The sequence below is a fragment of the Macaca nemestrina genome, chromosome 16 (assembly GCF_043159975.1).
Source record: "Macaca nemestrina isolate mMacNem1 chromosome 16, mMacNem.hap1, whole genome shotgun sequence".
Lineage (NCBI taxonomy): Eukaryota > Metazoa > Chordata > Mammalia > Primates > Cercopithecidae > Macaca > Macaca nemestrina.
The window spans coordinates 82884001-82910288 of NC_092140.1; the positions used below are offsets into that span (position 1 = coordinate 82884001).

Sequence of the window (26288 nt, forward strand, 5' to 3'; positions counted from 1 at the left end):
AGAGGCTCAGTAACCAGGCAACACAAGTCATGCTCCAATTGTGCGGTCCTCAATCCACTTTTCCTGTGCTATTCCAGTTCAAAGTAAGAATACCAAAGGAGAGCTGCAGAAGATAAATGTGGATCTTTATTACTACAAGTAGATAACTGGGCCTGCTCACTCTTCTTATTGCTGATTAGAAATTCTGAGGCAAGTGCTTTTAAAAAGACTAGAACAGCACATTTTACCTAAGAGTAAGATTAAAGCTAGTAACCTGTTTTTCTTACAAGAAAGAAAATGGAAGCAGATAGCTTTTGTCTGGTGACAGTTTATTTTAACCCAGATGCTTCCTCCATTTGTAATTTGGCCTCATTTGTGTTTTCAGAAACATTGCCAATTCAGACGGGTTTCTTGGGTAAGGACTTAATGGACAAGGTTAAACACAGCTGTTCTGGTGCCTGAACTCCTTAAGAGTCTAGCAGGACCGGAGCAAGTAAAATAAACTCAGAAAGGGTTGTCTGGATCAGTGTTTCCAGAGCCAAAATGAGTATAAATGAGCATGGAGTCAACAGGCCTCCTGGGCCAAGGTCAGAGGCAACCTGGGGACGTGAATTAACAGTGGAAGAACACTGCCTATAGTACATTTGCTATGAGACAGCACAGAATTGGACATTCTGGCCTTTAATCATCAGGCTATTGCAAGGAAAAGTGGTCCAGATTTAGTACTGTGTCAGCACTTTTTATAATAAATGCTTCATTTACTAGGAATTTAGCTATCAAGTTACAGATCATAAAAATGACACTCAAATGCAAGGTCAAACCGTAAACATTTATAATTCCTGTCTATTAGCTAAAATACACAGTCCTAATTATCCAGATGAAAGGGGTAATTGTTTTCCCAAACATTGCTTCAATCTCCCGTGATTTACAAAGTACTTTTACACACATCATCTCGTCACAGTGGTGTGTATGCCCTTGTTACACAGATGGATTGAACTGGAAATTGTTTCATTTGTCAGTTTTAAGTATCTTCCTTTTCCCTGTGGGGGGTTTCTGTAAGGTCTGATGGACGTATTATCATCTGGATCTTCCAGGCACATGGCACCTCTACAGAGGCCGATGAACTAGCGCTATCAGTTCTAACACCTTAGGCAAGAATCCCTCAATCTCTCTGGGTTTCAGCTTCTTCATATGCGTACCGTAGATATGTTGTCAAAATTGTGCTAATCTTCACCAACTAATAAATGACAAGAATGAGATTTTTGTGGATATGGGACTTTAATACACAGTGAGAGGAATATAAATCAGCATGACTTTTTGCCGGTGTTATGTAATAAAATTTAAAATGTACATACCATTTCATGCAGAAAATTTATATCCAAGAATCTATCCCTATGAGGTAGTTACATAAATATGCAAGTATACACAAGATGTTCATCACAATTAGAAACAACCAAAATGTCCACCAACATGAGACTAGTTCAAAAAGATACGAGGTATTCATGCAAGAGACTCTATGCATCCACTGAAAAGAATTATGTAATTCATATTCGTTGACTCAGATAGAAGCTCCATCACATATTTTCAAGACAAAAGGAATTACAAAGCAGTGTGGTTGATATAATCCCATTTATGTGCAAATCAAATAAATTCCAGATTTCACTGTGGTTCAATTCAGCACAGTGTCACATTCACAGACATAACCCAGCAACAAAAAGGCATTACAGAGTGATTTCAGCCTTGGCTCTCCATTTTCAGAAAACATTAAAGAACGTACAATTCCTAACCCATAGCACCACATCTTAAAATAACATCTTAAAATAATCCCACCTTTTTCATCTTGTTCTCTAATTCTCACATTGTAATAGCTCCTGAAGGCTTTCTCCTCCCCAATACTCTTTTCTACTCTCAACCAAAGACATCACAATGATACCCAAACAGATCAGCCACTTCTCTTTTGTCCCTCTTCCTTCTTTCTTTGTTTTTTTTTCCCTTCACTGATTACCACAATCCAAAAAATAAGGTGGAGAAAGAAGAAAATGCTAAGTAGACAAAATTTCCTTTCCAGAGAGTAGGAGAAAAAGAGGTTGACTATGCATATACTACAATGTCTTAACCTTGTAGCAAGCGCAAGTTATTTAAGTGATATCTACTGCATATATGCCTAGAAGCATCTGCAAGGATGTTGACAAAATTCTTAACAATAATTATCTCAGTTGGGATTTCCCTGTGAACTTTGCTTTTAATTTTATATCTCTCCTTATACATCTTTGAGTTACTCATGATGAACATGTTTTGGTTGTAATCAAAACCACGAAATAAACTCATGTCAACATGTAAAAAAAGAGGTTGTAATGATGCTCACAAGGAACAATAGACATGAAAAAATATACAATTTAAGTACAAAGTATAAGCATTTTAAATAAATACTATTGGACTATCTTTTCCAGTTTCCAACATAAATAAGCTCCATTATTTTGGAATTATTTTAATTATTCCTACATGTTAGAGTTGGTTAATTTCTGAACAACAGTCAAATACTCCCCTATGTTGCTTAATTTGTTGTTTTATTATCAATCAGCTCTGCTTAATTTGCGAGTGCACTGGGTTATGACTTGTACAGCATTTAATGATTTGCAAAATAATGTTAAGTATTTTAAACTCATCGCGATCATTTTTATTCATGTGCTCTGGAAGCCATCATTCTGAGGGGATCTCTTTGGAGAAGAAGGATTTGGTGTATGTATATTGTATACATTTCAATTTCTCCACACCCACACATCCTGATACCTCTTTCTAAATATATGGCACTTATTTATTTTTATGATTCATGAGCCAGACAAATTTTCCTCAAGATCAATGTACTTGCCTGTGCAGTTCCCAACATTCTGACTCATGAATCTCCTCTTAGCTGGGGAAATTCTGAAGAGAAGTTTGCAACACGTTGCCGTGGGGCCCAGTCACACAGCTGCTAATAATAAGTGCCAGGCGGCCGGTGCTCCTTGTTCCTGAGAAGTGAGCTTGTCAGTCAGACTCCCCACCCAGAAATGCCAAATGGCACCCTTGCTTATGGCTGGAAATTACATCCTGGGAGTTTCAGAAAGCAGAATTTGTCCCTTAACTACTATATTTACACCTCAACACTTCTTCAGCGTTATAACTAAATACCTGATTCAATTCTAGTCATAGACAACTTATAGCAAGTCTCTTTGTGAGGAGAAAAGAAATAACCACTGTTCAAAAATCCTAAAAGGCCTTGAAAAATTGGAAAAAGTGATTGGAATCAGGCTTCAGCAGGCTGGCTATAGAACAGAACCTTCAGAGTGGGGAAAGTACCCAAAGTAAGTGGAAAATGGCTATTTGGTCCAACAAGAAGTAGGTGTCAGGAAGGGACTCCACACTTCAGTGATATTCTATAAATATTAAGTGACATTTTAATACATTTAGCAGGGTATATCTATTGGCTTTCTTTTTATTCTGGAGAAGCTTGTATTTTTGTCCTTCAAAGGGTCACTTGAGCATCCCTCAGCATCCCTCAGTAATGTGAATAAGGGTGAGTAAGCCCCATTGAACTAGAACTATAATCTGATGGGACTCCTTTACCGCCCATTGTTTAGTGTGACCTGGGAAATATTGCTTCACTTTCTAGTAGGAAGTAGATCAACCTGCCCAGAAACCTAGGCCCTTCTACTCCTGAAGGAAGAACTTGGTGGGGTTATCACCCCCTGAGGGAAGCCTCCTCAGACTTCCCTCACTAGATGATTCTCCTTTTATGTAATTTCACCTTATAGCACTTCATCCTTGCCTTATCACAGTTGTGGCTTTGCATTTTATATTGTTATTCTTCATTTAATGTTTTAATCCTACCCTGGGCTTTAAGCAACATTACATCAGGCCCAAGGTTCTCTTTGTTTACTATTATATTCCTAATGCCTCACACAGTGTCTGACTCACATTAGCACTCAAAAAATCCAGTACCTGTTGAACAAATAAATGCATGAATTGAGAAGATCTTTTTAGAATAATAGCAATCAAGCTCCAGGGACAGACAGCATTAATGTCCAAATTACAGGTATCACCAAGGTAGAAAGACCTGAAACCAGGAGACATGCCCTAGATTTGAGTTAGAAACAGAAAATGAGGTGGATGTTTAATTTCTATGATGTGGAAGACACTAGAACTGGTCCTGATCCATTGTTTCTGGGAAGGCCTGTGCTAGCACCTGGCTGGGTATATAATGAAAAAACAAAACAGAACAAAACCCATGTCTGTGGATGATAACAAGGGCTTCACACTTTATTATGGTCTAAAGTGATCTTAACTGAGCAATGGACAGGAAGTGACCTTCCCTTTAAGGATTGCTCCAGTCAGGAAAAGACTTTCTCAAAGCAGAAGATTTCACCCAGCCCCACTTCCATGTTCCTGGAAAGCATGCAGTGTTTAGCAACAAGAGCAGGCAGAGTCAAATCAATACACAAATCAGGCTTCACCTCCCTGCCTGCCTCTTCTGCTGGAGGGATCTAACATGTCACCTTACCCCATTGAGGTGCTTCACATCCAGTGGGTGGTACCCCATGGACTGTCACCTACCTTCCACTCATTTTCACCTGAATCCACCCTACAGGAGATAGCACCTATGAAAGTCACCACATGGGCCGGGCGCAGTGGCTCATGCCTGTAATCCCAGCACTTTGGGAGGCTGAGGTGGGCGGATCACGAGATCAGGAGGTGGAGACCATCCTGGCTAACACGGTGAAACCCTGTCCCTACTAAAAGTAGAAAAAATTAGCCGGGCGTGGTGGCGGGCACCTGTAGTCCCAGCTACTCGGGAGGCTGAGGCAGGAGAATGGCATGAACCCAGAAGGCGAAGCTTGCAGTGAGCCGAGCTCGTGCCACTGCACTCCAGCCTGGATGACAGTGTGACAGCGCAAGACTCCGTCTCAAAAAAAAAAAAAAAAGAAAGTCACCACATGAAGGAATTGACATCTTTATAATTCAAAGGTCAGTTGGTTTGAAGCCAGTGCCACCGAGTATAAGCCAGGCCACCCTCAAAGGACAATTTGTACCCTATATCCTGATGCCATTAACTATTCTTGCAACAGAGAACTTCCATCTCTGTATTTCCAGCAAGCCCAACCTCTGCTAGGAGCTTTTTTCCCTTCACCACCATTGTCCACCCACATGACTCAGAACAAGACTGAATTTCTCCCTTGCCAACACTTAACTGATTCCAGGATACAAGACAGCAATGACATTAGAGCTGAAAGAAGGAGAGACTGAGTGTCTGGACTGTCTGTTTTTATAGCCATTTAAGAACTTGTGTACCACACCCTAGGAACTTCCAGTGCAAGTTATTTCCACCCAAAACTAGGTAGAGAAGCAGTCTTGTTATATAAAGACCAAATGATAATATATCATTAAGCTCAGTCTGCCACTCACCAGTGTAACCTAGTTCTCAATCTTATCTGTTATCATCCAAAAATATAGATTGAATCTCATCACCCTTTGGTTAAAATTCTCCAGGTAATTCTCATCACCTACAGCAGGGGTCCCCAACCCCAGGACCGTGGCCTGTCGGTTTCCATGCCAGTCCGTGGCCTGTTAGGAAACAGGCCTCACAGCAGGAAGTAAATGGCGGGCCAGTGAGCATCACCACCTGTGCTTTCTCTCCTGTCAGAGCAGTGGTGGCATTAGATTCTCATAGGAGCACAAGCCCTATTGTGAACTGCACATGTGAGGGATGGATTTAGGTTGCACGGTCCTTATGGGAATCTAACTAATGCCTGATGATCTGAGGTGGAACAGTTTCACCCTGAAACTTCCCCCCTACTCCCTCATGCCCCCATCCCTGCTTCATACATCCTTGAATTTGTATTAATTGTACAAGTTTTAAAAATTTCTTCTTAGATATTTTAAGTTTAAAATAATACGTACTCAAAAATTCAAACAGTATAAACAGTACAAAGAAAAAATATCATGTTCCCCTATTCTATCTCCACATTGGAGGTAAACTGTTAATGTTTTGGTATGTGGCCCTTCAGATCTTCTTCTGTATATAAACTCGTATGTACTGGAGTTTCATCATAACTTAGCAAACCAACTAATGCAAACATGTAAAAAACACATAGAAACAGATGGAAGGACACATTAATACAAAGAGAAAGCAATATATGTCTTCCTCAGTAAATCATCTGCTTCTTTGATAAGAGAAGCATGCCTTGCTATTTGGTAAATCTCCAGGGCCTATTAAAATTACAGTATAGGAGCTCATTAAATGTTATATAAACAAAAAAAAGGAATAAAAAATGTCTTTAGTAAAGATCGATCTTTTCTTAGTTTTAATGTGCACCTGAAAAATATGCATTTTATGTGCCCATTGATACAGGGGACATTTGTCAAGCATCTGCTGAATGCTAGACATTGTGGCCCCTATGGCCATGAATTGGGGCAGGTATATACACAATAATGACAAATAGAGGTAAGGGCCACAAGAACATCAAAAAGGAAGTCCCACAGGCAATCAGAGGTAGCCAGAGAACATTTCCAGAGAGCCGTGTAAGCTTAGTATAAGTGACCTCCCAGTCAACTTTGAGGTGGGGGTACAGACGAGACTTGATTAGTAGTACATAGTGATTTTCATGGCCAATTTCAGGTAATCGATATAGTTAAGAATCAGTTCTCTTAAGTCAATACAAGCCTTCTCCAGCACACCATTGAAACAGGTAATGCCAGTCACCATTTTGGAAACCCCCTTTCTCCTGTCACCACGACCTTCCAGTGCCACATCATTTCAGCTACTGCACCCCTCCCATGCACTCTGCAAGTGAAACAAGGTGTTCTGTGGGATGTCTGGGCAAATGGAGACTGGGGACAGTAGAGAATTACTTCTAGACCTGATTCAGTTTATGGAAGACAGCCCTCTCCAGGGATATATGCTTTTTGTCTATCTTACTGGCCCTCAAGGTGTCCATTCCCCTGTCTTTTCCCTCTCGCATGGCTTGAGCTGATGAGTTCCTCACCAATACTTCCAACCCAGTTTTGTTTAATGAGCCAGAAATCTCTCAGAAAGACAAGGAAAGCCAGTGGTGATTGTATATTGTAAGTAGAGTTCGACTCTAACCAAGTTCCCATCCCCTGAGACTTCAACCTGTGTATTTATATATCAGATTTACAGTGGAATATGTGGCCTGGAGTCTGAGAGATGAGTCAGAGTGTATTTTAAGAAGTATTGGACACATCTTCAGATTATATTTTTCTTTGAAGCCAAGAACAAAGTGTACCAGCTATGCCATGAGAAGTTATCATTTCAAGATCCTGTTTTGAGAAATCATACAGTATAAGTTTCTAGAAGAGGGACTTTACAGGAATTAGTCCATATGAGTCCAAAATATTTTCAGTAGGAGTATTTGGGTTTTAGCTCCATCGTTTATCACAAATCTTGAAAAATACAAACAACCAACAAAAAAACTCACATCCACCTCTTTGGGAGCTTGAAATGTGTTTTTCCAAGTAGGGCATCAACCTATATTCTCATTCATATATCAACCCAATATTCTCATTCCTCAGACTCAGACTTGCAAATGAGTGTGAGATTCTAATTTTACACTCAAAATAAACCGTGAAAACTAGTATGTCAAAAGAGGTCCCTTGGAGAATAAATCATGCCTTCGAGGATAAAAACAAAGGGTGGGGAATTGTGGAGACAAAATTTAATCCAATCCAGTTAAAGTCAATGAAACAGTATTTTTTGTTGTTTAAATTAAGAATATCAGTGTACTATCCCAGAAAATTACCAGTGTATTTATTCTTTTTCCATGGAAGATTTCAGACATGCGGTATTATTAAAGTAATTAAATTAATGACACGGAAAAGAAAGCAATGTTTTAAGATGAAGTATAATGTATCAAAAACCAAAGGCTGAAGCAAGAAATAACTCAGCACAAGAAATAGACCCAAGCAACAGATGAAGGCTGGGCTGGATAACCTTTCACACAATTCCCAGCCAGGGCCAGCTTCATGAACATGCTGCCAGTGCAGTCTCACAGGGCCTCATTCTCACAAGGGCCCCGTAACGCTCTGTGGTTGTCATTTTGAAATTCTCCATTTTATCTTTGAATTTGTGTTTTTGAAATGAAGTCTAATTAGGCAATGGAGCATGTGCTGGTTTCTTGGAGCCTTAGTTCACAGGAGGGCCTATCTCCTGCCACTTCCCTGGGGAGGATTCTCAGCCGCCCACTCTTCCACTCCCTGGTGCCTAAGGCCATGCCCAGCCTCCCCTTCCTGACCCTTCCTAGACATGGCTGCCGCCCTCTGGCCCCTTCTAAGGCTGGGCACAGGAAGGATCTGAGCGGAACTAGTGTGTCTGGGCCAGGGTGTGCTGGTGGCTAATCCCACCCTAGGCTGGCAGTATCACTGTGCATTAGGAAGATGACTTGCATCTTATATTTCATAGGGTGAACTGCATGTGTAGGATATACCAACCTTAGTAAATTCCAGAAAGGGTCCTTGGCAGTCTCTTTCATTCACTCAATCAATATCTATTATGTGCCGGATATAATGCTAAGCCACTCAGCATACATTGTGAAAGGGAGCTTAGGGTCTGATAGAAGAAAATGGAGAAGAGGAGGGAGAAATAATGTCAACACAGTGTTATAGTTGAGGAATAGGAAAGATACAATGCTGTCTCAGAGAAGAAAGTGATCCACCCTAGGGACTTAGAGAAAGGTCAGAGAATGAACCTTGGTTGTGAAGGATAAGTGGTAGTTTGCCAGGCATGGGCATGGCGGTGGTAGAGTGGGGACAACTCAGGCAGAGAGAGCAGTAAGCACAAAGATGTGTCAGGAAAATTAGAAACACATGCTTGGAGAACTTTCTAGGAACATGCACTATTTTTCATAATGACTGAGAAGAGACAAAAAAAGGAAGGGAAGGGAAGGAGGGAGGAAAGAGAGAGAGGGAGGAAGAAAGAGACAAGAAAATAGAAAGAGAAAGAAAGAAAGAGAGAGAAAGAAGAGAGAAAGAAAGAAAGAAAGAAAGAAAGAAAGAAAGAAAGAAAGAAAGAAAGAAAGAAAGAAAGAAAGAAAGAAAGAAAGAGAGAGAAAGAAAGGAAGGAAGGAAGGAAGAAAGGAGAGAGAGAGAAGGGGAGGGAAGGAAGGAAGGAAAGGAAAGGGAAAGGAAGGGAGAGAAAGAGGGAGGGAGGGAGGGAGGGAGGAAGGAAGGAAGGAGAGAAAAAGAAGGAAAAGAAAGAAAGAAAGAGGGAGGGAGGGAAGAAGAGAAAGAAAGAAAGAAGGGAGAGAAGGAGGAAGGAGGGAAAAAAGGGAGGAAAGGATACAAAAGGAATCAGGTTTGCTGCTTGTCTGGAGTTTGAGTGTGGAATTGGGATCCAAGAGACAATCAGAAGCTGTATTTTAAAATGGAAAGCTAGTGTACAGATTTTGGGAGAAGCTGGATGGAAAACTTCACTTTTACAAAGTGAAGTTAAAAATGCTTAAGGCTCTCCAGAATCTCTCTGAGGTCTTCAGGATAAAATCTAAACTCCTTTGGTGAGGTGCCTATCTGTTTTTGGTTTGGTTTGGCTTCGGTTTATTTGGGGTTGTTTGTTTGTTGCTTTGCTGTTCTAGCTTCTTCTCCTCCTTCCTAACTTTTTGAAAAGTTGCCATTCCCCATTGTGCATAGGTTTGGTGGGGTAAAGTCCAAGAATGAAACTGTTACTGTACTATATTTTCTAGTTCCCATTTCTTGGCATTTTAGAGCTCCCTTGATTTCTGACCATTGCCAAGCCCTTGTTCTCAAGCCTATGATCAGACACATTAGTAGCATGATGTTCTACTAATAACCTTTTATGCACAGATAAACCCAGTCCATTTCAGTGGCTTTCAGTCATTTTGACCATATGTATTTATTTTCAATTGCTGCCATAACAAATTATGCCACATGCTTGGCAGCTTAAACAGTACTTATCTTCACAGTTCTGAAGGTTGGACATCCAACATAGGTCTCACCTGGCTAATATCAAGGTGTTGGCAGGACTATTTTTTTTTTTCTGGAGACTGAAGGGGACAATCCATTTCTCTGCCTTTTCCAGCTTCTAGAGGCTGCCCTTGTTCCTCAGCTCATGGCCCCCTTCCTCTACCTTCAAAGCCAGCATTGGTGGGCTGAGTCCTTCTCACCCTGCTGCCTCTCTAGTTCTCTGTAGTTTTAATAAAGGTTTTGGTCTTTATACAAATTATAAAGATTCCAGATTATACCCACCTGGAAAATCCAGGATCATTTCCTTCTCTCAATGTCTTAGATACATCTGCAAAGCCCTTTTAGCAATTTAAGGTAATATATTTGCAGATTGCTAGGTTTAAGGCTAGGACATCTTTGGAAGCCAGATCATCCACTACATGAGGTGATTGAGCTTTGCATCATGACTGTAGGATGGTGACGTAGGATGACTCTGAATCATGCTGTCCACTGATGTGATGCCCTGAGAAGAGCAGAGCATTGGGTCTTCAGCATTGCCACTGAGGATGCATGGCCTGGGTCTGGGCATGGGGATCTGACAGATCCAGGTAGAGGGAAATTATACAGAATAAATACAGAATTAAAGACAAAGTACAGAAGTTAATACATCAAGGCCATGGAAGATGGGGAAAGAAGAAGGAGCTCTTTTGGATAGAAAGTAACTGAAGAGATGACAACTAGATGCAGTACCTGATTCTGGAGTGTGGCCTGGGTTCAGAAAGGGAAAAGAGACATTACAGAGACTGCTGAGGAAACTTAAATGGGGTCTGTGGATTGGAGGGTAGTGTAAGATCAATGTTAATTTCTCAGTTGGGAAGGTTGGCTTGCAGAAATGTAGGTAGTGTCCTTGTGTGGGGGTTGGTGGGGGGGAAGTACACAAAGGAGGATGTATAGATGATGGGGCACTATGTTTGCACCTTTTTGTCAAAATGATTCAGAAAAATACTAATGGTGATGGAGATTATACATACACACACACACACACAGAAAGACAGAGAGAGAAATGGAGAGGATGAAGGAGTAAATATGGTAAAATGTTAATATAGGGAAATCTGCCTGAAAGGGATATGGTTTTCTTTAAATTTGAAATTATTTCAAACTGAATTATTAAAAAAATGATGTATAAGGTTTATGTTTATTGAAATTGAAATATGTCCATGATTTATTTATGTAGAGTATTCCATATATTTATATGTTAAAAGAACTAACAGCCAGAGAATTATAGGTATTAACATTTTCCTTGTACTTCTTGAATTACTAGAGATTTTTATGAGCTTTTAAATTGTCCAAATCAAAGGAAAATAAAATATATTTCCATTTTGAAGCCAATCTTGTAAAAACTTCATAATTACAACTTCTTATTTGCAAAATTTTTCAAGTCTCTTTGTTTTCACAAATGGCAGGAGTGAAATTACAGTATGCCTACAAATAAATGCATGCATATAAGCAACTCATACGTAGGAAAGACACAGACATGTAGATGTAAAATCATCACTTTTTCTAAAGTATACATTTCAATAAGTTCTAAGCAGTGACCTACAGTTGTCACTAAATGCCCTCAATTACATAATTATAAGTACTCAATTACATTAATAGTCCTAAGTCTTATAAGCCAGCAGCTCAAAAAATTAAAATTAAATCTAGTGACATTTATATAATACTTTACAGTTAATCAGATTATTTCATTAAATCTTCAGAATCACATTGTTTTGTCTTGTATTATTATTACACAAAAATCCATTTGTGCCCCAGCCCAGACCTCTCTGCATCATGAGACAGGAGCCAGCAAAAGTCTTTTCTCTCTTGGGTCATGAGAATATAGGAGCAATCAAACAAAACAAGAGTGGGAAGAGCAGGAATGTGATTAGACACTGTTTCTTTGAGGTAGGGTCCTGCTCTGCCACCTAGGCGAGAGTGCAGTGGTGCGATCACAGCTCACTGCAGCCTTGAACTCCTGGGCTCAAACAATCCTCCTGCCTTAGCCTCCCAAGTAGCTGAGGCCAAGGTATGTACTGCCACACCCAGCTAATTTTTTAAAGCTTTTGTAGAGATGGTGTTTCACTATGTTGCCCAGGCTGGTCTCAAGCGATCCTCCTGCATCAGCCTCCCAAAGTACTGAGATTATAGGTAGCAGCCTCTGCGCTCAGCCAACTAGATACTTTTTAAAGCTGGCTCTTGTTGTAACTTCTCACCCTGAATCAGTGATGCAGGCAGTCAACCTGCGGTCATGATTAGGGCCTGGTCTGCTTTCCGAATCTACTTCAGCAAGAAAGAGGGGCTCTGCTCAGAGAGCTGCAGGCATCAGTGTTCACCATCAAGCTCTTCATTCATTAATCCCAAGAAAAAGGACTGAAACTTATGGATGTGGGGAAGTAAGATGTTACATTAAGAGAAGGGAACATAAATCTAAGCAAACAAATGATTAAAGCTATTTTTCCCAAATCAAAAATCATTCACAGATCAATACCTTCATTTATTGGGTAAAGGTCAACCTCATTAACAACGAAGCCCATGCCTCTGGAATTCCAGCTGTGGACACTGGAGCTGTGCAGCTAGTGCCTAATTTTGCAGGTATCTCATCTGGTGAGTTACAGATCAGCACAGTTTGTAAAAGGAATTTTGTCTTTTGCATACCTCGCTTATCTCTCACTTTTGAGTGCCTTTGAGCAGATTACTCCCCTCAGCTTCTCTGTTCACGATGTAATTTTTCATTTGTTGTGACAGATCTGCACCATTCTGTTGGAATATAGTCTTCTTATTTCTTTGTTGGGAATCTGTAGTGTCACCAAAGGGGAAGGGAAGGGAGATGCCACAACATTTGAAGATAGTGATGAGGAAAGAAAAAGTTGTTTCTGGATTATACACTAGAGTCCAGCCCATTCACTAAACCAGTTCCCCTGGCTGTAACTTGGACGGAGACAGAGCTGGACAGGCATGAAACTGCTCTTCGTCAGAAAGGCAGAAAGACAGACATGGAGGAAGGGAGGTGAATATTCAAGAAAGAGCAGGCAGAAGACAAAAAGACCAAGCACCAGAGAGAAAAAAAGAGAGGCAACCAAAATTCCCAAGAGAAACATAAGGGAAGAAACACATTTATTCATAAGATTTAATAAGAAACTGTCTTCTGGGTATGCATGTGAAGTCACCCTTTTTAAATCCCTCCTCTATTCACCTATCAAAAATCCTCAACCAACACCAAATTGTTTACTAATGGCCTTTCGCAAATGGTTGTTTTTGAGAAGAAGACAGCAAACATCATAAACCAGGCTATATAATTTTTCATGGAAATTCAGTTCCTTCCCATGCCAATAACAATAACAAAAAAGATTGGACAATAGTCTCATTCAAATATTGGTTTGAGAGAGTACTAAATTGCTGGCCTCCCTGAATGTGTCCATTTGGCCCTGAGAATAGAGCGTTCCTAGGTTATCTGACATTGTTTATATTGTTACACGGCCTCTGCGAATCCTTGCAAAGGTTTTCCTGGCCCAATGCTGCACAGCTTAGAAGGGCCACAGTTAGCCTGCATGCTTCTATTTCACATGCAGATCACAACAGGCCACAGGGAGGAGCTGTAAGAGGTGCACACCACTCTGTACCACAGGCAGGAAGAGGACGCCTCCCCCACCACAGTCACTCCTGCCTCTCAGGCTTTTGTCGTGTCTGCACATGTACACACATGGTCACTCTTCCCACTATGGGAACCCATCGTCATGTTGGGAAATGTTTCTATTATGGCCATTAGGAGGCTCTTCCTTCCCCATCTGTCTCCCTCTCACAGTTTCTTTCCTTCTTCCGGTGTAACTATAAATATTTCCAGACTCCAGAAGTCTGAAGAACCACTCGCCCTCCTTCTCAGGCTGGCATGATACTGTTGATGAATTTCTACTTTCCAGTTCCATTCTATGCCTTGCCTGGTATTCTGTTACTTCCTCTTTGTGATGGTTGTTACTTTTATGTGTAAATATGGCCGGGCCAAGATGCCCAGATACTCAAACGTTCTTCTGAATATTCCTGAGAAAGTGTTTGGGATGAGATGAACATTTAAGTCAGTAGACTTTGAGTAAAGCAGAGTGCTCTCCATAATGTGAGTGGGCCTCATAGTTGAGGGCCTTAATAGATCAAAGGTGGACATCCTTCAGGGAGGAAGGATTCTGCCAGCAGACGGCCTTCAGACTCTAACTGCAGCTCTTAGCTGAGTGTCCAGTCAGCTGGCCTATCCTGAAGATTTTGGATTTACCAGGCCTCCACAATCACATGACCCAACTCCCTGAAATAAATCTCTGTCTCTGTCTGTATATACATACATCTTGTTGGCTGTTTCTCTGGAGAATTTTGACTCATGCACCCTTTGGGCAGAGTAAACCAAGAGTGTCCTCATTAACCATGTGGCACTTGTACCCCATTGTCCCCAAGGCTCTTCAACAGGCTTACCTCAAAGTTCACACACAGCAGATTAGGAATTGGGCAGAGAGTGGGGTAGGGGCTAAGAGGACCTTTGCTACACGAACGTAAACAAATACTTTATTCACTGTGGGACGATGCAGTCTGCAGGTATTAGCATCCCATTTAATGAGGTAAAGCAAAGGAACCAATCCCTTCTAAAATAGTTGCTTACCCAAATAACAGTTAACAGAAAAATATAATACTAATCTTCGTTCATTAGTCACTGGATTCTCTTGATTTTCAGATATCCCCTTGGATTAAATGTTTTCTTATTTTTTGGTTGTTTAGGCTGGGTATTAATTAGTCAACCTGCTTTTCATCAATTTTCACAAAATCTCTCATGTAGTTGACGCCTGTGGGACTTTTTACCTAGTACCCTTCTGTCAGTCATTGGAGACCCATGAAGAAAATTTTCTCTTCAACTCTCCTAGGAGAGCTACCCCGTCTTATCCACTTCCATAGTACTGTAGGGTTCACCCTATGAGCCCAGTGCCACCTCCTCTGCACAAATGACTCCCAAGAGGAAGACCCTAACTCTAGCAGAACCAACAAGCTTCTTCTCTTGCAGTTCTGGAATTGGAATAAGAGAATCACATTATCTGTCCTCTTCTACGTGGCGAAAGTTCTGAGAGATGTCAGCGGCCACATTTCCTGTCATGGGATAAAGCTGATCAAAAGTGAACGCAGGGAGTTAGACAGGATTTTCAAGAACCTAATTCCTATTGTTCTGGAGGCCTAGCCATCTTTCTGACCTTAGTTTCCATGAGGCATGTTTCTATTCTCACAATAAATACCTTGTTTCATTATGGTAATCCAAGTTGGGTTTCTGTCATTTGCAATCAAAGGAGTGCTAAGCAATATGTATGGAAAAGAACAGCATCTGTGAAACCAGCATTCTGTCCTGGTCTCAAAGCAGCTTGTCTCGGACAAGTAGAAACCTGCCCTCGGCCCAAGGGGGTGCCAGCTTCAAGCCACTCCACAGGTGCTTTGTGTGATGGAGTCCTCCAGAAGGTTATGGGTTCTTGCCAGCATTCTGGGGCTGAGTGGGAAAGGGGGCCATGGTGGGGGTGGGGAGGGATGCAAAACTGGCTTCTTATCCATCATCAAGAAAACGATTTTTGGCCGGGCGCAGTGGCTCACACCTGTAATCCTAGCATTTTGGGATTGCCGAATGCGAGATTTGCTGAGGCGGGCAAATCACCTGAGGTCAGGAGTTCAAGACCAGCTTGGCCAACATGGCAAAACCCCGTCTCTACTAAAAATACAAAAAATTAGCCGGATGTGGCGGTGGCAGGCACCTGTAGTCCCAGCTACTCAGGAGGCTGAGGCAGGAGAATCGCTTGCACCCAGGAGGCAGAGGCAGAGGCAGAGGTTGCTGTGAGCCGAGATCGCGCCATTGCACTCTAGCCTGGGTGACAGAGTAAGACTCTGTTTCAAAAAAAATATATATATATATATCATCTCCTACAGAAGTCTTATCATCTTAAACACCTGCCTGATATGTAGGTTCTGAGAGTCAACCCTGCTGAAATTAACTTTGAAATATTTAAATATTAAACAATTTAAAAGACTTAAAATATTTGGAAGAATTTTAGAAGGATAAGAAAGAAGAAAAAGGGAAATCCGGAAATGCTTAAGTGTTGGTAGTCTCTCCCACTACTTCTTACCTTCTCTCTAGACTTACTTTGGGGAGGAGGTAGAGGGACATCTAGAATTTTTTTCTGAGTTCCTACTTTATCTAGACAGAAACAGCAGTTTTCCTGCTGTCTTAATCAGTTTAGACTGCTATAATAAATATACCATAGACTGGGTGACTTAAATGACAAATATTTATTTCTCACAGTTCTGGAGACTAGGAAGTTCGAGATCAGGGTGCCTGCACATCCAGTGTTTGTTGGGGGCTCACTTCCTGGTCTGCAGAGGGTCATCGTTTTATTGTATCTTCACACGGCAGAGAACAGAAAGAGAGCCTCTGGGGTCCCTTTTGTAAGTCACTAATCCCATTTATGAAGTTTCTACCCTCATAACCTACTTACCTCCCAAAGACCTCACCTACTAATACCATCACATTGGAGGTAGGGATTTCAACGTACGACTTTTAGGGCAACATGAACATTCCGTCTGTAAAATTTGTTTTGTTAGCTTTTCCTTCAAGAGGAACTTTTACACACTTAAGGTACTCAGAGGGTAAAACAACCTTCTTACTCAACTTCCCACTTCAACTCATGCTCCCTTCACCCATTCTTCACATAGCAACCAAAAGGCTATTTTTAAGATATAAAATCAGAACACTAAGTCCCTTGTGTAAAATATTGCATTTGTTTCCCACCATATGTAGAATCAAAACCAAATTTCTGACCATGATTCCCAGAGCCCAGTATGATCTGAGCCTGTGTATGTCCCTAGTCCCAAAGGATGTCACCCTTTTCCTCACTTAGTCTCTTCCAGCCACCCTAGCTTCTCTCAGCCTCTGGAAAGCACCTGGTCCAAAACTTATTACTCTAAACCAGACAAATTGTGCTTACAGGGAAGCATCTGACAAAACTCAGGTCTTAGCAAAGCCTGTGGAAAAGACTGCAATGCCAGCCAATAAGAAAGTTCTACCCTGGGAGACAGAGACTTTTATGGCAGCAGATGCATACCTGTTATTCAACTGTCAATATACAGCAAAACTGAGTGAGCAACTGCCTAATTTTCCCCCTGTTCTGAGTACCAGGGGATCTCAATCATCACTCGAGTGGGACTAGAAAACGAACACCAGGCTCCTGGCAGTAAAGAGTGTCACGGTTAATAACAGAAGTTAGGCCAGGCGTGGTGGCTCACGCCTGTAATCCCAGCACTTTGGGAGGCCAAGCAGACAGATCACGAGGTCAGGAGATCGAGACCGTCCTCGCTAACATGGTGAAACCCCGTCTCTACCAAAAATACAAAAAAATTAGCCGGGCGTGGTGGCGGCGCCTGTAGTCCCAGCTACTCAGGAGGCTGAGGCAGGAGAATGGCATGAACCCAGAAAGTGGAGCTTGCAGTGAGCCAAGATCGTGCCACTGCACTCCAGCCTGGGTGACAGAACGAGACTCCTTCTCAAAAAAAAAAAAAAAAAAAAAAAAAGCCAGAAGTTTGATGTAGATGAGACTGGGTTTGAAACCTGACTTTCCCACTTCGTGGCTATATTTCTTAAGCAAGTCACTTAATTTTTCCAAGCCTCAATTTTCTGCACTTTAATGTGTTAATAATTTGACTTTGTGAAATTTAAATTAGAAAAAAGTATATAAAGCCCTTTCTTGAAGGAAGCATTTAGGCACTACTAAATTCTGAGTGGTAACTAAACAGAACTGTAGTCTTGGCTTTTATATTTGCTTTCATACTCTTTATAGGTGCAGAAGCTAAAAGATTGGTTAAGTAGGGAAAGAGACAGCAAACCAGTCAACTTCTTGTTGGTTGTGATTGTGCTAGACTTTGCCTGCAGCCTTTACGATACCTGGTGCAGTGCTGAGTACATGGTGAGGCAAGGTTACTCAAGTGAAGCATGTAATCTCCTGCATCAGAAACACCTGTCATAATGCACATTCCTGAGCACTGCCTAAGAATTCTTAGCCAGAGTCCCTGGGGTTGAGGACAAGGATAGACATTTTAAACAAATCCTCTAGATGATTCTCTCTACACATATAAATTGAGAATATGTAACTGAGTCTCAAAACAAAACTGATGGGTTGATTGAGCAAAAAAAAAAAAATGATAACTCTGGTCCCAAATGCAAACAATCTCCATCTAGCTTTGCATATTTTAAAAATGCTTTCTTCCAAACATAAGTAATAGATTAGAATGTTTATGAAAGGAAATGCAGCGAACAAAAGGTCAAGAGTTGCTGGGATATTTATTTCAAAGCCTTAGAGACTACCTCTTTGACATTTCAAAGGTCCTCAATGGGCCTGTAAAATAAATGTTATATGTCCCCATGTTCATGAAAATCCCTTCTTCTAGAGAGCTTCCTCCCACAGAGCAGGTTCTATCAGGTAGAGGCTTATAACTTATTGATAATATTAATGTAGTACCCTAAGTTAGCACAAGAGCACTCTTACCACCCTGCATTTGTGTAATAAAGCACCTGGCTCCCCTTTTGATGTTTGATTGCTGATAGCTTTCAATTTACATCATTCCCCTTCTCCTTTTGTCCCATATATTAGTAAGCTGATAAAAAAGCCTGGGTGCTCCCTCCCTTGGCACCCATGGGAAGTTCAAATCAGCACATGTGAGGGAACCCTCACCCCGGCCCTGTGCCCTAATGGTCATAAAACTCCAAGCCAGTGACCTGTCCCTGCTCTCTCAATCCATTTTTGGACCTTCTTGGGAGTTCACTGTGATTTCCTTAGAAAGTCTCATCATGAGAGTAGTGTGTGTGTGTGTGTGTGTGTGTGTGTGACATCATCAGTCTAGACACAGGAACTAAATTTTCTGGAGGAGGGGGAGTCTATCCGGTGTCCATAAAGTGACCTGAGCCATCTGAAAAATGGAAGTAGCCTTTTCATCCATCTCGGTAGTTTCTCTGTCCAGTCTACACACAGCTGAAACTATCATTTCCACAACGTGCTGCTCTGATTTCGCCACTTCTTCACTTACGTTTAGAATTAAAAATGTTCAAGGGTTCCCTACAAAATCAAGTTCTAAGACCTTAGCCTGGCCTCTAAAGCCCATAATTTTAACCCAATTTATCTTTCCAGACTTTCCCCCCTACCATTTTCTCATACCTTGTTCTTTAGCCAAATAGCTGATCTACTGATTCCCAAAGGAATTTTAATGTCTGACTTGTATTCATAATTGGACTTGAATGTCCTTTTCCACTGTTTTCTTAAAGTATTACTTTTATCTCAGGATATTGTTTTAACTTTCAGTTCTTAAAATTTTTTCTCTACTAGATTTTAAGAAACCAGGAACCTTCTTTGTTCACTCTGTAGGACTTAAGGCAAAACCTGGCACATCATATGTGCTTAATGAATATTCATTCTTCTGATTTGATTTGATAAAGCATCATAAACCTACTCCAGGATTTCTTAAGGGTAAAAAATTAAAACAAAGGATAATTTTTGATGTGAAATTTTCAGCAAAATGTTATGTTTTAATCATGAGTGACTTTATCGAATTGGGTTTGAGGTTTTGTTTTGTTTTTTTTTCAGATGGAGTCTCATTCTGTCACCCAGGCTGGAGTGCAGTGGCATGATCTCGGCTCACTGCAACTTCTGCCTCCTGGATTCAAGCGATTCTCCTGCCCCTGCCTCCCGAGTAGCTGTGACTATTGGTGCGTGCCACCATGCCTGGCTAATTTTTTGTGTTTTTAGTAGAGAGGGGGTTTCACCATGTTAGCCAGGATGGTCTTGATCTCCTGACCTCATGATCCGCCCATCTCAGCCTCCCAAAGGACTGGGATTATAGGTGTGAGCCACTGCGCCTGGCCTGAGAAAATATTTTTAATATAAAATGAAATGAACTAATTTACACTCCCACCAGCAGTGTAAAAGCATTCCTGTTTCTCCACATCCTCTCCAGCATCTGTTGTAGAAGACAGTGTGGCGATTTCTCAAGGATCTAGAACCAGAAATACCATTTGACCCAGCAATCCCAATACTGGATGTATGCCCAAAGGATTATAAATCATTCTGCTATAAAGACACTTATGTTTATTGCAGCACTATTCACAATAGCAGAGACTTGGAACCAGCCAAATGCCCATCAATGATAGACTGGATAAAGAAAATGTGGCACATATACACCATGGAATACTATGCAACCATAAAAAAGAATGAGTTCGTGTACTTTGCAGGGACATGAATGAAGCTGGAAACCATCATTCTCAGCAAACTAACACAGGAACAGAAAACCAAACACCACATGTTCTCACTCATAAGCAGGAGTTGAACAATGAGAATACATGGACACAGGGAGGGGAACATCACACAGAGGGGCCTGTTGGGGCTGGGGAGTTAGGGGAGGGATAGCATTAGGAGAAATACTTAATGTAGATGAGGGGTTGATGGGTGCCGCAAACCACCATGGCACGTGTATACCTACGTAACAAACCTGCACGTTCTGCATATGTATCCCAGAACTTAAAGTATAAAAAATAAAAAATAAAAGAAAGAAATGAATCTGTCCTTTAGTATGTTGCAATGAAGAAATTTGAATGTTTCTCACAATTGTCATTCATTAATAATAAAATTAGCTTAGACTAAATTCAATTAATTGGTTTGTTTCAAATGTACTATTTTTTTGCAGGCTTTTTCCAATCATACGTTTTTAGTACAGATCTTGATCATTTCATTAGCAAAAGTAGGCACCTTATTGCTAAAAAGTACAACACGCTAATTTTTTCCCATAGGATTGGTGTTCACATGGGCATACATAACAAGGACCTGTTGCTCCTTTAAAAAGCACTTTTTCTCACGCCTGTAGTCCCAGCACTTTGGGAGGCTGAGGCGGGCGGATCACGAGGTCAGGAGGTCGAGACCATCCAGGCTAGCACAGTGAAACCCTGTCTCACTAAAAATACAAAAAATTAGCTGGGCATGGTGGTGAGCACCTGTGGTCCCAGCTACTCGGGAGGCTGAGGCAGGAGAATGGTGTGAACCCAGGAGGCGGAGATTGCAGTGAGCTGAGATTGTGCCATTGCACTCCAGCCTGGGTGACAGAGCAAGACTCTGTCTCAAAAAAAAAAAAAAAAGCACTTTCTTTAAGCCTCTAGCTAGTCTCCTCTCCAGGAAGATAATAATTCAGAGATCATAGCTTTTTCTGTAACATCTCTAGTCGTGACAGTAAAGCTTCTATCACAAAGACAAAAGACACACCATGGCAACTGATAGAATTCTCCAGTATTTACATGATGGACAAAAGGTATAAGTGACTTACCTTTCCCTTATAATTGGTTAATGCAAAGAAAATGATATCTAGCAGAAAGTCTTCTATAATCTAGAAGCTACTTGAACATACCTATACCAATGTCTCTCTCACAAAAGCTACTAATAATATCCCTGAAAACAAGTTCTATTCTCATTTGTTAGACAACTTGCTTGATAAAGACTAGCCTATAGATCTGGACATATAACAATGTGAGAGCTGGGTGCTGTAGATTAGAAAGGAAAATTACTTAAGTAACAAATGCAATGGGTCACGTACTTGAACCTCCTCAAACATTTTTGGGAACCATGTTAAAGCTTGAGTTGTTTATTTGTGCTGTGTTTTTGCAAAAGTGACACTACTTTGGGACTGGACCACATGGGTCATGGCTTTATAAGCATCACATCAGTTCGAAACTCTAAATTCTACAACACCTTTTCAGTTTTTCTGCCACAACTTCAGCTGCCATTCACCGAAAAACTCACTATATTTACAACACTCAGGACATTTTTGGTGTGTAGTCTTCCCTATCTCACTCAACACTCTTCATGTGTCTCCAAAATTGCTTCCAATTGAGCATAAATTCTTTATTCCCTATTCTCCCTCAAAACTCCTGCATACAGCCTCACATGTCTGAAATATTTTTCATTCAGCTACTGTCCACATTTTTCACTTTTAAATGCTCCATGTATTTGGATACTCTGAAAAAAATCTCAAAATTTCTGAAGTCTCCTTAGAGAATTTTATATCTGCCCCTATTCATTTGCTACTCTGAAACATACTTTCCCATGTTTTCTTCCTATCTGACACTTTTTTTGGCTATATAATATTGATTATAACAGCATCTATATCTAGCTTTAGCAGACTATCCACTATTGATGTGAAACACATCTTTATTCATAATAATGGAGGTTAATGAAATAGTCATTTCGAATAAGGCTGTACAAGTCACTAAGAATGGCATGTGAGCAGTGTATCACTAAACTACTCCCATCTAGGATTTATTTTGTCCTTAAAAAAAATACAGCCCAATTTTCTAGCTCCACAAAGCAACATGGAAAAAGAAATCATTAAAACAAACTCATGTGAAGTTTCTTAACAAATGTGTATTATTTTGAATATCCAGAGTTACCCCTTATGACTGGTTATAACACAAACAACTATTTTTTGGTAAAATATGGAAATGATTCTATGAAGACTAAAAGTGCAAGTAGAGAATATTTAAATATGCTCATATATTTAAAACATATCTGGTAAATAAAATCTGAATGTCCCATTGATATCCCAAATTAGATCTCTAATATTTGCATCAAATGAATAAAGTAATTTCTAAATAAAAATCATGTATTCAATAATGATTATATCTTATTATTTCTTTTGTACTTGTCCTGTAATAATCAAGCCAGCAAATCTAGATTAGCCGTTTCATAATATAATAATATTGCCATCTCTTTGTGGGGATTTTATTCTATTCTTAAAAAAATCATTATTTTTAGACATCTGTCGTCCAGATTGGAGTGCAGATCGTAGTTCTTTGCAGGTTCAAACTCCCTGATCCTTCTGCCTCAGCCTCCCAAGTAGCTGGGACTATAGGCACGAGCCATTGTGCCCAGCTTTGATTCCAAATATGACCAGAAAACCAATCCCAAAATGTCTCCTTGGCTGTGATTCATTTCTTGGCTCCCATTTTATTCCTGAAAAGAACATGTTAACAAGGGGCACTTTTCTTGTCAATCAGCCATTAGAACAACAACAGAAAAAGTGGCAATTCTTATTTCTGTTTCAAAGACTTTTTATCAAGAGCTGGTCACTCTATTTTTGGGCAAGAGCTGATTTTAAATTCTTAAACATTAAAAAACTAGCTTCCAGTTAAAATGCAGATTGAACACAAGTATTTTTTCTCCAGAAACTTCACAGGGAAAGCAGTAAAGGTATTAAAACATATAAATCCACAAGTACAAAGAAAAGAGGAAAATAAATGACTATAAAAAGTTGAAAATCAGAAATCAGATGGGTGAGAGATCGCTGACTTAGGAAACTAGAAAAATCCTGGAAGAGCTATGGGTTGGGGAAACCTCCAAGGTACGTCCAGACATAAGTAGATGCATATTACAAAGCCACAAAAAGCCTTAGTATTTGGGGTATCAACTACCTCTGAAAGTGGGGGTCTCAAGTGAGGCTAGAAGCCAGAAATTTGATTGAAAATTCATATAAGAAACAATTATCCCCAAAGATCTCTTCCCACACCGCTCAGGCAAAGAACTGCCTCTTTTCCCCGCTTGAAAGAAAACAAAAGGTATGTTCGTTTCCTGGAAAGACTGAACCAGAGAAACTCTAGCTTCATCTCACTACACATAGTACAGAAGAACTATACTGAAAACAGGGAGAACACGCCAAATGTGAAATTTCTGAAAGGTGAGCCCTCCCCACCCCCACCACAGCCCCCTTTGCCACTCAGCCCTAGAAATGCTGGCAGGAAGTCATAACCCTCAGGCATGATAAAGGAAGATGCATATCCAGGGAAACTGACCCAGCAAAAAGGTCTGCAGATACTAAAGCTGGGTTTCCTCTAACAAAATACTTCAGCTAGATATTATGTTAGAGCTCACTTCTCAACAAGGCCCATCCATACTCATTAAGGGGTTATAAGCAGCCTATTTTTGTATCTTAACCATAAATAAGCACACAGCCAATAATAGTATGAGAAAGACCTATGGTATACAAGACATAAACCAAACCAAAACAAACAAAAAAGAGAAAAAAAGAAATTTAAGGAAAAAGGCATTGAGTAAAACACTAAGAAACCATCAATCAAAACATAACTAATCCTCATAATTCTCAGAGAAATAAAAAAGAAATAGCATCCACAAAACAAGAACAGGAGGCTATAAAAAAAGCAATATTTTGTGAACAAAAACAAACTCTTGGAAATCAAGGGAACAAAAGCAGAAATGAACATTTTAATAGAAGGAATGGAAGATAAAGTTTAGTAAATCAAGTAGAAAGTCTGATAGTTCAAGAGATAGAAAATAGAAAGATTAAAAATTTAATTGATTTAGAGGTTCAACATCATTTTAATGGAATCTTAAGAGAGATTTAACAAAAACCCAGGGACATAGAAATTATTTAAAAAATAATTTGAAAGTGTATCAGGATTAAAAAACATTGAAGGATCCACAAAATGCTCAGAACAAAGCATGAGCAAAGATCCATATTGGTTCCTATAGTCAGGACATTTTAGAAGCTGAAGGACAAAGAATTTCTAAAACCTTCTTGGGAGTGAAAAACTGACAAGTATTAGGAATCAAACTAACATTGATTGCATTATGTTATTACAACTGCAAAATAACAAGGTATTATCAGAAGCTAGAAGATAATGGAGAAATGCCTTCAAAATCTGAAAGAGAAATAACTTTCCATCTCACCACCTAGTCAAATGATCAATTAATTACAAGACTAAAACAAAGGCAGCAAGTTCTCAAAACACTTATCTCCTATGAACTCGTTGCTAAGAAGCTACTACAAAATGTGCTCCATCAAAACAAAGGGTGAAATCAAAAAAGAGGAAGATGTGGGATGCTGGAATTAAGGAGTCCTACACAAGAGGAGAAGGGAATCCCAAAAATGGTAATAAAATGCTATGGTCTGATATGTCCCCCCAGATTTGTATATTGAAACTTAATTGCCAATGTGATAGTATTAAGAAGTGTGGCCTTTACGAGGTGATTATTTCATGAGGGCAGAGCCTTCATGGATGGGATTAGGACCTGTATGAAAGGGCTGGAGAGAGTGCGTTCCCTCTTTTGCCCTTGCATCAGGTAAGGACACAACATTCCTCCCCTCCAGAAAATGCAGCAACAGGCACCATCTTGGAAGCAGAAAGAGGCTCTCACCACACACAAAACCTGCCGGTGCCTTGATCTTGGACTTCCTAGCCTCCATAACTGTGAGAAATAAATTTCTATTGCTTATAAATTACCCAGTCTGTGGTATTCTGTTAAAGCAGCACAAATAAATTAACACATGAAGGCAGATTCTTTGGCAACATCTAACTCTCATTGTAGACCTAGAGATCAGTCAGTCCAGACTTGAGGGGGAATAGAGGGCTATGAGAGAGATATTTTCAAGAAAAAAAAAAATGTGATAGGTTTCCTAATGTAATTTAATATATTCAAAGGAAACAGTTTTGGCAGAGTTCAAGAATGAATTAATAGTAGTAAACTATATAAAACAAAATGAATGTGGGCAAGGAGTTGATTATTATCTCTAGGGAAAACAAAAGGTATAGAAGAATGCTGTGAAGGCCAACTGCAGTGGCTCATGCCTATAATCCCAGCACTTTTAGAGGCCAAGGTAGGTGGATCACTTGAGGTCAGGCGTTCAAGACAAGCCTGACCGATATGGTGAAACCCCATCTCTACTAAAAATACAAAATTAGCTAGGCATGGTGGCACACACCTATAATCCCAGCTACTTGGGAGGCTGAGCCAGGAGAATCACTTGAACCCGGGAGGTGGAGGTTGCAGTGAGCTGAGATCGTGCCATTGCACTCCAGCTTAGGCAACAAGAGCAAAACTCCATCTCAAAAAAAAAAAAAAAAAGAATTCTGCGAAAAATATTTACATGGAAATAATAATAATAATATAACTAACAAATATTGACCTAACAAAAGTGATTTATGTTGAGAAAATGTAAGAGAATTGAATTATGCTCCATAGTAGACATCATCTAAAGCTGAAAATCAAGAAATAAAATTATAAGTATATTGTTGAGAAATATTAAATTAAATACCAGAAGAATGCTAAAAGACTTGAAAAGCTTGCTTCTTGAAATGAGATTTAGGAGTAAAGGACTACTTTTTTCATTTAAAGGTTTATAGTGCTATTTGACTATTTAAATTATGTACATATGTAATTTTGACTAAAAAAATATAAAAAATTAGAGAGTATGCCAGCTATAACTTAGTAGTA

General features: G+C 40.1%; 2 protein-coding genes across 7 annotated transcripts in view; one reads left to right on the plus strand and one right to left on the minus strand.

Moving 5' to 3' along the window:
- The window catches only part of LOC105491714 (uncharacterized), a 279924-nt gene that overhangs the window by 248745 nt on the left and 4891 nt on the right, over window positions 1–26288 (plus strand). The gene's annotated exons all lie outside the window — the stretch shown is intronic.
- Window positions 1–26288, minus strand: part of LOC105491710 (laccase domain containing 1) — a 143574-nt gene that overhangs the window by 41911 nt on the left and 75375 nt on the right. The window contains exon 9 of one of the 4 annotated variants that reach the window (XM_071081359.1): window positions 12358–12761. The exons of the other annotated variants lie outside the window; for them this stretch is intronic. The gene's annotated coding sequence lies outside the window, so the exon portion shown is untranslated. Of the gene's footprint in view, window positions 1–12357; window positions 12762–26288 lie in introns of those variants that run through there. 4 annotated transcript variants of the gene reach the window in all.